Source organism: Protopterus annectens, chromosome 7.part0, assembly GCF_019279795.1.
Source record: "Protopterus annectens isolate FY-2018-M chromosome 7.part0, PAN1.0, whole genome shotgun sequence".
In the NCBI taxonomy this organism is placed as follows: domain Eukaryota; kingdom Metazoa; phylum Chordata; order Ceratodontiformes; family Protopteridae; genus Protopterus; species Protopterus annectens.
Genome location: NC_056739.1, coordinates 913392626 through 913405558, shown reverse-complemented (window position 1 = coordinate 913405558; position 12933 = coordinate 913392626). Strand labels below are relative to the sequence as shown.

General features: G+C 43.4%; 1 protein-coding gene across 1 annotated transcript in view; it reads left to right on the top strand.

Annotated features, from left to right (window-relative positions):
- Window positions 1-12933, top strand: part of LOC122806115 (zinc finger protein 609-like) — a 576531-nt gene that overhangs the window by 361630 nt on the left and 201968 nt on the right. The gene's annotated exons all lie outside the window — the stretch shown is intronic.

The window sequence follows — 12933 nt, the reverse complement described above, 5'->3', positions numbered from 1 at the left end:
ATTAAACTTAAAAGTGGACAATATAAAAGAAGCTACCACCAAACAAATAACCTTATTAAATGAAGTCCTTAAACAACAAACAGGCCAGATTGCTGCTTTGGAAGATTCTGTATCAGATATAGACTACAGGTTAACAGAAAGAGAGAAAAATATAGACTTTCTTCTTCAAGAAAATACTAGACTTATTGAAAAGATGGATGACATTGAAAATAGAACCAGGAGAAACAACATAAGCATCTGTGGCATCTCAGAGCAGATGGAGGGGGACCGTATGATTAATTTCCTTACTTCTTGGATTCCAAAAATCCTAAACCTACCTGAAGCACTGTTCTTTGGGATAAAAAGGGCATATAGATGTTCATCGTGTTTCACTGTTGCAGTCATTACTCTTGGGTTATCCTGCTGGCAGGCTACCCGCAGTCGGCCTGAATTCCAAAGTCCTGGTCCGGCGTCTGTTGCTGTCGCCTCCTCCCTGACGTCAGTGCACCAGGGGTATAAAAGATGCAGCTGATGCCATTTTCTTCAGTCTTTCTTGCCGCGCGGTACTCAAAGCAAAAGCAGTTTGCAAGTGCCAGTCGGCTGACTCCTGAGATTTTCAAATCCGAATTTCAGAGCCAAAGTCTTCATTAAAGCTAAGTACCCCATTGGGGAAACTTTTTTCTTGCTCCAGACTGATGTCAGAAAAAGTTAACAATTGTATTTCTTGTGGGAAGCAAATACCTCATAAGGATTTTCACTCTTACTGTATTCCTTGCCTAGGCCCTGATCACAACGTTGCTAGCTGTCGGTTTTGTGCTAGATTTAACCAACGCACTATTAAGCGTCGGTTCGATTTTGCATTTCATTACTTTGGCCGAAGATTTAATTATATAATGCCGTCGGAACAGCCGACAACCAGAGTTTACAAAAAACGCAAGGACAAGGAAAAGGATAGGCATCCGAGGTCCAAAACCGACGAGGAGTTTACAAAAAACGCAAGGACAAGGAAAAGGATAGGCATCCGAGGTCCAAAACCGACGAGGCCTCCGTTAGGCCAGTCGCCGGTTCTCAGTGAGGTGCTTTCGCAGCCCCTGGCACCTGCTACCTCAGAGCCACAGGCCGCTTCCGACTCTAACATGGAGCCAATTGGGCCTCTGGATACTCAAGGTATTGGACACTCGGAAATCATTCCCTCAGATGGGTCCGGAGCAGCTGAGCAGGCATCGGCTTCTGAGGGTGTCTTCAGACCTACACAGTTGTATGTTAAACCATCTTCAGCTTCAAAGACAAAGACTAAAGCAGCTCTAAAGACAAAGAAACAAGTACAGCATTCTCCTGCTCAGACTTCCATGCCTAAAAAAACAGATGCTTAAAATGGCCGAAGACCTAATTACTTTGAACAGGGGTTCCCATCCCCCTCCTGATAAGAGGCCTAGGCAAGAGACAGAATATGATTCTTCTGATCAGGTTTCTATTTCCTCTGATTCCTCCTCTGAACAGGATTATTCTATGCCTCCCTATGAGGACTCTGATGCTGAAGAATCCATTCCTTCAGCCTCTCCTCCTGAGGATTACTCTTTTGGGGAAATCCTGCATACCATGAGGGAGCATTTCCACTGGGAGAGCCAAGATTACTCTGAATCTAAGAAAAGGCTCAGAGACTTTCTGCTGCCTCCTCAGCACAGACCCCTTGTTATTCTACCTGTTCTAGATGGATGATGTATTTTCAGAGTCTGGCCTGTCCCCTGACTCTTTACCCCCCTGCACCTGCTAAGCCAGACAGATGCTACAGGGTCCCGGATTCTCATAAATTCCTATATAAATCCCCCGCTGCTGACCCAGAAACTATATCTCAGGGTCCCAAAGGGGTCAAAGCTTCCACTGCAAAACCCCCTGTCCCCTCTGATAGGGATTCTAGGGCACTGGACAGATGGGGAAAAAAATTTATACTTCTGCTACCTTGGCTGTAAGGGCTTTACATTGTCAGTTTCGTATGCTTAAATATCAGCAATACTTAATGTCACTGCTTAAACAGAAAATGTTGACAAATTGTGAATGTTCAGAGAATAAGGAAATGCAGGATTTATTGCATGCAGCTGAACAAATGGGAAAGCATACTTTGCAATGTGGTTATGATTCACTGGAGGCCTCTTGCAGGGCCGCTGTTACAGGTTCTGTTATTAGAAGGCATGCTTGGTTAAAGGAACGGAATCTACCTGATCATGTTAAAGTAAAATTATTAGATGCCCCATTACAGCATGATACTTTGTTTGGTGCTAAAGCAGAAGAGGTGTTGAAGAAAATGGAGGATAAAGAGAAATCCATGCAGACAGTTAAGGATTTCTTACAGGTACAGCCACCCAAATTTAGCAGGAACTGGCCTTCTAATAATTGGTCCTTTCCAGTGTCAGACAGACCACAAAGAGGCAGATACAGATGTCCCAGAGGCAGGTCTCAGCCCCAAGGTTCATACAGGCCTAAACAGTGGGGTGCTCCTACCTCCAAAAGCGGAGAAGACAAATCACAACCTTACAGGAAACAGTCCCAGTGACTTTCCTCTGCCAGATCCAAGCACTTTTCTTTTGGCAGTCCCCTTAGGGGGAAAACTAGCACTTTTTTCATCAAATTGGCAAATGCTTACCCAAGACAAATGGGTCTTGAACGTAGTGTCCCAAGGCTACAGGTTCCATTTTCACACCCTACCAAGGGCAAAAGGTATGCCAGACCTGCCACACAATCAATGGGCAGAGGCACAAAAGCTAATTACAACCCTCATGGACATGAGGGCCATTCAGCAAGTACCACAACAAGAGCAGGGGCAAGGATTTTACTCCAGATTTTTCTTAGTGCCCAGAAAGGACAAAACCTGGAGACCATTACTGGACCTCTCTATACTAAACACGTTTCTGGAGGTTCCAAAATTCAAGATGTTGACTCTACAGCAGCTACTGCCGTGCTGGACAAGAAGGCTTGGCTCGTAACTTTGGACCTAAAAAAGGCATACCTGCATGTCCCAGTCAGACAATCTTGCAGAAGATACCTCAGATTCATAGCTGGCTCAATGCACTACCAATTCTCTGCACTGCCCTTTGGCTTATCTACTGCGCCCAGGGTCTTCACAAAATGCCTGGCACCAGTAATTGCATTTTGCAGACAGAGGAATTCAAATATATCCCTACTTGGACGACTGCCTTATCCAAGCAGAGAACAAAGACATTCTTCTAAAGCATCTGGCGTTTGCAAAAAGATTACTAATTTGCCTAGGGTACACAGTAAACGAAAAGAAATCAAAACTAGTACCCTCTCAAGAGATAATATTCCTGGGTGCAAGCTTAAATACAAATGCCCAGATGGCTTATCTCACGCCAGACAAACAAAAGCAACTGACTTCTTACTTCAAAAAATTGGCAACAAAGACCCAGTTATCTGCAAGGAAAATCCTGCAGGCCTTGGGTTTCATGGCACCCTGCATTCTACTAATTCCATATGCCAGACTGCATATGAGGAAACTACAATGGTATCTAAAAAGTGTTTGGACTCCGCATTGCCACAGCCTGGAGACAGTAATTACCCTCATTCCCTGCCTCCAACAGGAGATTTGATGGTGGGCAGAGGCTTGTCACCACAACAAGGGTCTGCCATTCACTTTACCCACAGACACTGACACCGGATGCATCAGATTATGCCTGGGCCACCCAGGCATAATCTGATGCATCCATTCACTTTACCCACAGACACTGACAACGGATGCATCAGATTATGCCTGGGTGGCCCATATGGCAGGAAAATGTATTCAGGGCACATGGCTTGCAAACCAGATGCATCTTCACATCAATCAAAAAAGAGATGCTAGTGGTTCAGAATGCCCTGACAGCTTTCAAGGATCTACTTCATCCAGGACAGCTACTGATAAAGACAAGACAATACTACGGTCATGTAGTACATAAACAAGCAGGGAGGTACACATTCCTACCCCCTCTGCAGACGAGCAATGACCTTATGGGGCACAGCATTGACTTATCAAGTTCACCTGCAAGCACAATTCCTGCCAGGAAAAACAAATACTCTGGCAGATGAACTAAGCGGAAACCTCATGGATCCCCAGGAGTGGAAACTGGATCCGCAAGTCTTCAGCATGATAACAAGGAAATGGGGATGCCCAGACATAGATCTATTTACCTCCCCTCACAACTGCCAATTGCAGAGATTTTGCACAAGGATTTATCACAAACAAGCATGGAGAGTGGACGCCCTATCCTTCAGCTGGAAAAATCTAACAGTATATGCCTTTCCTCCACTGCCTCTCCTTCCCAGGGTACTCCTAAAAGTCAGACAAGAGAAGCCAAAAATGATACTGATTGCACCAGCCTGGCCACGCCAGCACTGGTACCCAATCCTAAAGGGCTTGTCTCAAGGTCCAGCATGGATATTGCCTCAAACTTCTCACTTGCTGACCCAACAAAATAGCCAGATCCTGCACAGCCAACTCAGGACCGTAAATCTGGCAGCATGGCGAGTAATGTAGCCATTCAGAACACTCCTCTTTCAAAAGCTGTTATGGATGTTATCTTGGAGGCCAGGAGGCCCAGTACCAGAAAATCTTATGCAGAAAAATGGAAGAGATTCTGTGCTTGGAACCAAGAACAAGGCATTGACACGTATGTACCAAATATCCCTCAGATTCTACAATACCTAACTGAGATGCTGGACAAAGGCCTTTCTTTTTCATCAATTAAGATTCATGCCTCTGCCATTTCAGCCCATTACAATATGGAACCACCTATCTTTTCTCATCCTTTAATAAGGCAGTACCTCAGAGGGGCCAAAAACATCAGGCCTCCAAGGAGAGCACCAATTCTGGCAATGGACCTCAATTATGTCTTGGAAAAACTCACACTGCCTCCTTTTGAGCCAGCCTCAACAGTGGATATAAAATTCTTATCCTGGAAAACCGCTCTGCTCCTAGCAATAACCTCTGCAAGACGAGTCTCAGAGTTACAAGCACTCATGGCTGTGGAACCTTTTATCATTTTTCATCCAGACAGGGTTTCTCTGAGGACAAACCCAACATTTATGCCTAAGGTGGTGTCCAGTGTGGCCCTCAACCAAACCATTCACTTGCCTACCTTTTATCCAAAGCCACAGAACAAGGGTGAGAAAATTCTGCATTTTTTGGACATACACAGGCAGCTATGCTTCTACTTGGACAGAACTAAAGCTTTCAGAAAGACTGAGCAACTTTTAGTATCATATGCTGCAAGATCACAAGGAAAGGCTATCTCAAAACAGACCATTTCTAAATGGATAGGCCATTGCATCCGTTTCTGCTATTCTCAGCATGGCAAATCAGTGCCGAAGGGCATTAGGCCTCATTCTACATTATCAATGGCCACTTCAGCAGCCTTCCTCAGAGGAGTACCAACCAAAAACATCTTAGAGGCTGCAACTTGGAGCTCAGTGCACACTTTTAGAAAGCACTACCACAACTTGCCTCTTTACTCTAAATCCAGAGCAGGCTTTGCCACTGCAGTTCTGCAGGGTCTCATAGCCTCTCCTAATCCTATTTAGCCCAGCCACCCATCCTCAGCTTTGGGATTCAACCCAAGAGTAATGACTGCAACAGTGAAACACGATGAACATAGTACAGTTGTGTACCTACCATAAATGTAGATGTTCGATGTATTCACTGTTGCAGTCCAGGTTACCTTCCCTCCATCCCCCTTTCTTTTGCTGGGGTTTATCTGTACTTCTCTATTCTTTACAACCTATGTGGTATATTTGCTTGTAGATGAAGGAAATGTTTCTTTACTGCATGTATGTTTATTGGCATAATATATTTAGCCTACCCTTTTGGGGGCACCTGACATCTGGGGCAAGAAAAACTGAAGAAAATGGCGTCGGCTGCATCTTTTATACCCCCTGGCACACTGACATCAGGGAAGAGGCGACAGCAACCAACGCCGGACCAGGACTTTGGAATTCAGGCCGACTGTGGGTAGCCTGCCAGCAGTGACTGCAACAGTGAATACACTCGAACATCTACATTTATGGTAGGTACACAACTGTACTGTCTTTAGCTACAACTTCTGTATCCAGTAAAAACTGCCATCCAGGATCCATTATTGTAAGATTTATCTCCACTCACACAAAGACCTTGTTTTAAGAACTGCCTGGTCCCTTGCCCCATTAAAAATTGGTGGCAAAACTATCAGGTTTAATAACTTTTCAACCCTTGTAATGTCCAAAAGAAGAGTGTGTATCTCTCTAATAAAATAATTAAAGGAAGGAATCAAAGCACAACTCGTATTCCCAGCAAGAATAAGACTATCCCTGCCAGAAGGAAAGAAAACTTTTGACTCTCTCTTGAAGAAGCATGCACATTTGTCCAAAAAAAGAACCTTTTAATTCAGCCTGAACCCATGGATTCTTCAGTGTACTTAAAAAGACAAGCTTCAAAAAATGAGTGGACTATTAAAGAAAAAAGAAATCCAGAGGCAAATGATTACACACAACTTCACATTTCGTGCATGTTTTTGATGTTCATCATGCTTCACTGTTGCAGTCATTACATTTGGGTAATCTGCTGGCAGGTTGCACTTAGTCGGCCTGATTAACAAAGTCTTGGGTCCCGCATCGGTTGCTGTCCCTTCTTCCATGACGTCAGGTCGTCAGGGGTGTAAAACATGCAGCCGATGCCATTACATCAGTTTTTCTTGCCATGCGGTGCCTGTAGCAGAAGCAGTTCGCGAGTGCCGGTCGGCCGACTCTCGAAATTTTCATTTTCGAGTTTCAGAACCGAAGTCTTCAACTAAAAGCTAAGTACCCCGTTGGGGAAACTTTTTCTTGCTTCTTACCAATGTCAGTAAAAGTTAATAATTGTATTACTTGTGGGAAGCAAATACCTCGTAAGGATTTTCATTTGTACTGTATTCCTTTCCTAGGCCCTGACCATGACGTACCTTGCTGTTGGTTTTGTGCTTTATTTAATCAGCGCACCATCCATCATCAGTACGTTTTTGCTTCAAAATATTTTGGTTCTCGGTTTAATTATCCAGAAATGACATCAGCCATCTGACTACCAGAATACTGAAAAAAACGCAAAGAAAAAGAGACAGGCCGTTGAGGTCCAAAACTGCCGATGATGCTTCTCCTAAGCCAGTTCGCTGGTACTCAGTGAGGCGCGTTTACAGCCCCGGATACCCGCTACTTCTTATTCGCAGGCCTCTACTGAGACCCATTCAGAGTCCGGTATGCCACGAGATGCTTCACATATGGAACCCACGGATGTCTCTTCCTTGGAAGGGTCCGGAGCCACTGAGCAGGCACTAGCTATTGAGGGTGTATTCAGGCCTACAGACTTGCATATTAAACTGACTCCAACTTCAGTGCTAAGGCCTAAATCTCGATCTATGTCTAAAAAAACTGACGCCCAGGCCACATGTTCAGGCCCCTATGCCTAAAAAACAAATGATCAAAATGGCTGAAGATTTAATTACTCTAATCAGGGGTAGTCACCCCCCCTCATTCTAAGAGGCCTAGGATTGAATTTGACTATGAATCTTCTGAACAGGACTCTGTTTCTTCTGACTCTTCTAATGATCTGGATTTGTCCATACCTACGTATGAGGACTCTGATGCAGATGATTCCATTCCCTCTGCTTTTCCGCCTGAGGATTTCTCTTTTGGGGAAAATTTACATATCTTAAGGGAGCATTTCCACTGGGAAAGTCAGGATTTCTCTGAATCCAAAAAGAGGCTTAGGGATTTCCTTCTTCTTCCTCAGCATAGACCTTTGGCTATACCTGCTGTACTAGATATTGTTGATGATGTGTTTTCGGAATCCAGTATCGCCCCTGATTCCTTGCCTCCAGCCCCTAGCAAACCAGACAGGTACTACTGGGTTCCTGAGTCCCACAAATTCCTTTTAAAAAATCCAGTTGCGGACCCTGAAACCATTTCTCAGGGCCCCAAGGGCATTAAGGCTTCTACTGCTAAAAATCCTACCCCTTCTGATAGAGACTCTAGGGCACTGGATAGATGCGGTAAAAAGGTCTATACTTCTGCAACCTTAGCAATCGGGGCTTTAAACTGTCAATCCCATATGCTAAAATATCAACAGCATATCATGGGACTGCTTAAACAGAAAATAATGTTGATTTCTGACTGTGTGGCGAATAAAGATTTGCAGGATTTATTGCATTCAGCTGAACAAGTTGACAAACATACTTTGCAATCTGGTTTTGATTCTTTAGAGGCCTCTTGCAGGGCTGCTGTTACTGGGTCTGTGCTTAGAAGGCATGCTTGGTTTAAGGAGCAATCTCTGCCTGATCATGTTAAAGCAAAACTTTTGGATGCTCCTTTACAGCAGGACCGCCTATTTGGCAATAAGGCTGAAGAAGTTCTAAAAAAGATGGAAGATGAAGCTAAATCTATGCAAACTGTGAAAGATTTCTTACAAGTGCAACCTCCTAGATTTAGTAGGTATTGGTCTACTAAGAACTGGTCCTTTCCAGTTCCTTCCAGAGCCACTACGGCCAAACCCAGACATTCCAAAAGCACCAGGTTTCAGCCGCAAGGGCCTTTCAGAACTAAGCAATGGGGTGCTTCCACTTCCAAATCTGGAAACAACAAGGCGCTATCCTATGGTAAACAGTCTCAATGACTTCCCTTTGAAATTACCAAGCACTTAGCTCTTAGCCGCCCCTTTGGGGGGAAAACTGGCAACTTATAACCCAGGACAAATGGGTTCTAAATATAGTGTCCCAGGGATACAGATTTCATTTCCACACGCTGCCAACTCCAAACGGGTGGCCAGACCTGCCCCCAAATCAGTGGGCAGAGGCTCAGAACCAAGTACATTCCCTCCTAAACATAGGAACTATTCAGCTAGTACCAGAAGTGGAAAAGGGAAAAGGTTTCTATTCCAGACTTTTCCTGGTACCCAGAAAAGACAAATCATGGCGTCCAATTCTGGACCTGTCTACTCTAAACACCTTTCTGGGCATTCCAAAATTCAAGATGCTGACTCTTCAACAGTTATTTCCTATGCTAGGCAAGGATGCCTGGTTGGCAACTCTCGACTTAAGAAGCTTACCTGCATATCCCAATCAGGGAATCTTGCAGAAGATTCCTACGCTTCAAAGCAGGCTGCATGCTTTATCAATTCTCTGCACTGCCCTTTGGCTTGTCTACTGTGCCCAGGGTATTCACAAAATGCCTGGCTCCAGTAATTGGATTTTGTAGGCAAAGAAATAGTCAGATATATCCATACCTGGAAAATTGTGTAATTCAGGCAGAAAACCAGGCCATTCTTCTAAAACATCTGGCGTTTGTAAAAAGAGTTGTAACCTGTCTAGGGTACACCTTAAACGAAAAGAAATCTCAACTGGTACCCTCTCAAAAGATTACATTCCTGGGTGCAAGCTTGAATACAACTGTCCAGATGGCTTTCCTTACGCCAGAAAAGCAAATTGATTTGATGTCTTACTTCAAACAAGTGGCCACAAAAACCCTGCTATCTGCAAGACAAATACTGCAAGCCTTGGGGTTCATGGCCTCCTGCATTCTTCTAATTCCATATGCAAGACTGCATATGAGAAAACTTCAGTGGTACTTAAAAAGTTTGTGGAGTCAACATTGTCACAGCCTGTAAACAATGATTCCTATCATACCTTGCCTGCGCCTAGAGTTCCTATGGTGGGCAGAGGCCTGCCACCAAAACAAGGGACTGCCATTCACACCACCCCCTGCCACCCAAACCCTAACTACAGACGCATCAGACTATGCATGGGGAGCTCATCTGGCAGGGAAGTGCATTCAGGGCAAATGGATCCCAAATCAAATGCACCTTCATATCAATCAAAAAGAAATGCTAGCTGTAAAGAATGCTGTTGACAGCCTTCAAGGACTACCTTCATCCAGGACAATTACTGATAAAGATGGGCAACATCACGGTTATGTGGTACATAAACAAGCAGGGGGGGGGTACACATTCCTACCCCCTCTGCAGACTAGCTATGGCATTGTAGAACACGGCCTTGAGCTACCAAGTACAGCTACAAGCTCAATTCCTGCCAGGAAAGCAGAATATTCTGGCAGACGAGCTAAGCAGAAATTTCATGGACCCTCATGAATGGAAACTGGAACCACAGATTTTCGACATGTTGGCATGCAAATGGGGGAGCCCAGACATAGATCTTTTTGCCTCACCCCAGAACTACCAGTTGGGCAAATTTTGCACAAGAACTCAGACAAAAAAGCCTGGAAAGTGAGTGCTCTGTCCTTCAACTGGAAAAACCCATCAGTCTATTCCTTCCCCCCTCTGCCTTTGCTCTCCAAAGTTCTACTAAAAGTCAAACAGGACAAACCAAAAATGATACTCCAGACTGGCCTCACCAACACTGGTACCCACTCCTGCGCAGTCTGTCACACATTCCTCTGTGGTACCTGCCTCAAACACCTTCCTTACTGTCTCAGCAGGAGAACCAAATTCTGCAGCCTCAGCTCCAAAAATTGAACCTTGCAGCTTGTAATGGATGTTATTTTGGAGGCGAGAAGACCTAGTACTAGAAAATCTTATGCTGACAAATGGAAAAGATTCTGTGCCTGGAATCAATCTCAAGGGATGAGCACAGCAGTGCCCAGTTTACCTCAGATTTTGCAATATTTAGCTGAGATGCTTCACAAGAGCCTGTCTTTTTCTTCCATAAAAATCCATGCCTCCGCCATTTCAGCTCATTACAACACAGACCTCCCCCCCTTTCTCTCATCCTCTTTTAAAGCAGTATTTCAGAGGGGCCAAAATCTTGAGACCACCCAGGAGAGCTCCTACCCCTGCCTGGGACCTTAATTGTGTATTGGAGAAACTCACTCTACCTTCTTTCGAGCAAGCTGCAACTGCAGACTTAAAATTTCTTTCCTGGAAAACAGCCTTCCTTTTAGCAATCACTTCAGCTAGAAGGATATCTGAATTACAGGCCCTTATGGCAGTGGAGCCATTCATCATCTTTCATGCGGACAGGGTGTCACTCAGGACCAATCCATCTTTCATGCCCAAGGTGGGGTATCCAGTGTGGCTCTTAATCAGTCCATTCATTTGCCAACTTTCTTTCCCAATCCACAGAACAAGGGAAAGCGGATTCTGCATTCATTGGATGTACACAGACAACTTAGATTCTACTTGGACAGGACTAAATCTTGAAGAAAATCTGAACAACTGCTGGTAGTATTTGCTGCAGGGGAAGAGAGGAAGGATATTTCTAAGCAAACCATTTCTAAATGGATAAGCCATTGTATTCATTTCTGTTATAAGCACCATGGAAAACCTATCCCCCAGAGGATCAGATCTCATTCCACCAGGGCTGCATCTACTTCAGCAGCCTTTCTCAGAGGTGTTCCTACCAGGGATATTCTAGAAGCTGCTACCTGGAGTTCAGTTCATACTTTCACCAAGCATTATCACTTACCAATTTTCTCTAAATCCAGAGCTGGCTTTTGCCACTGCTCTTTTGCAGGGCCTTATAGCTGGTCCTAATGCTGTATAAATCCATCCTCCCAACCTTAGCTTTGGGAATCTACCCAAATATGACTGCAACAGTGAAACACTATGAACATAGTACAGTTGTGTACACTTACCATAAATGTAGATGTTCAAGTGTATTCACTGTTGCAATCCTGGTTACCCTCCTTCCAGCCCCCTGTTTTTCTTTTACTATACCTCTTCTTTCATTTACTATACTTAAAAGCCTTTTTGGTGTATTTGCTTTTGTTTGGAGGTATATTTTTGTGTTTCTTCTTCTTCTTCTTCTTCTTTCAGCTTTTCCGGTTAGGGGTCGCCACAGTGGATCACCTATATATGTATATATTTTGCTCCCCATTTGGGGGACATCTGGGACAAAAAAACTGATGTAGTGGCGTCCGCTGCATGTTTTATACCCCTGACGACCTGACGTCATGGAAGAAGGGACAGCAACCGACACAGGACCCAAGACTTTGTTAATTAGGCCGACTGAGGGCAACCTGCCAGCAGATTACCCAAATGTAATGATTGCAACAGTGAATACACTCGAACATCTACATTTATGGTAAGTGTACACAATTGTACTTTTTCTCCCCTCTAAATAATGAGGAATCATGCACAGAAGGTAATGCAACTTCTTTTTTCTGTCCTGTTATCTTTCCCACAGCAATGCTAACTTTATAAATAATATACATTACTCAGAATTCAAGGAAATCAAAATTTTATCCAACTATATACTATACTACTGTATACTTTTATTTCTTTATGTACATGTCATACCACTAGAGAAATGGTATAAAATCACTTACTCATTTCATGTATTTCTTTTATATCCTATACTTATTTCTTCATGTATGTGCCTTCCCTTTCTGTTGTAGTCCTAGTGTCATAGTATTTAATCACTGCAGGAGAGAGAAATGCTTACTGTGTTACTGTTAAGTAATTAAAAAGAAAGTGGTGACATTTTATTATTATATATACATTTACTGCTTAACTGAACTTTTGTAAGGTTGCTCCATTTAGCTAATATATCATATAGCTGTATAAGGTTGGTAATTTGGAGCCTTTATTTTAAAGTAATCATTTTACAAGTTATGCTTAAAACCTTAACTTCACTAGAAAATACCTGCCTACTTACTCTTTTGATGGAATTTTGACAACTTTTTTGACTAGCTCAAGCTTCTAAAGGCTTCGGTTAACTCACAGACTCATGAGAAAGAATCTGTGATGTCTTTAGGAAGTAGGTTTAACCTCTGAACCTGTTTCTCTTCACTGAACTGTAACAGCCAATCAGATTCAAGAATGATCGTTTGAACCATGTCTTCATTCATCAATTATTTTTTATCTAAAAAGTCTTATAAGCATGTGTTTTACTGTAAACAGTGATTTATTTAATCTGAATTACATTTATACTTAAATAAGAATTACAAATATGT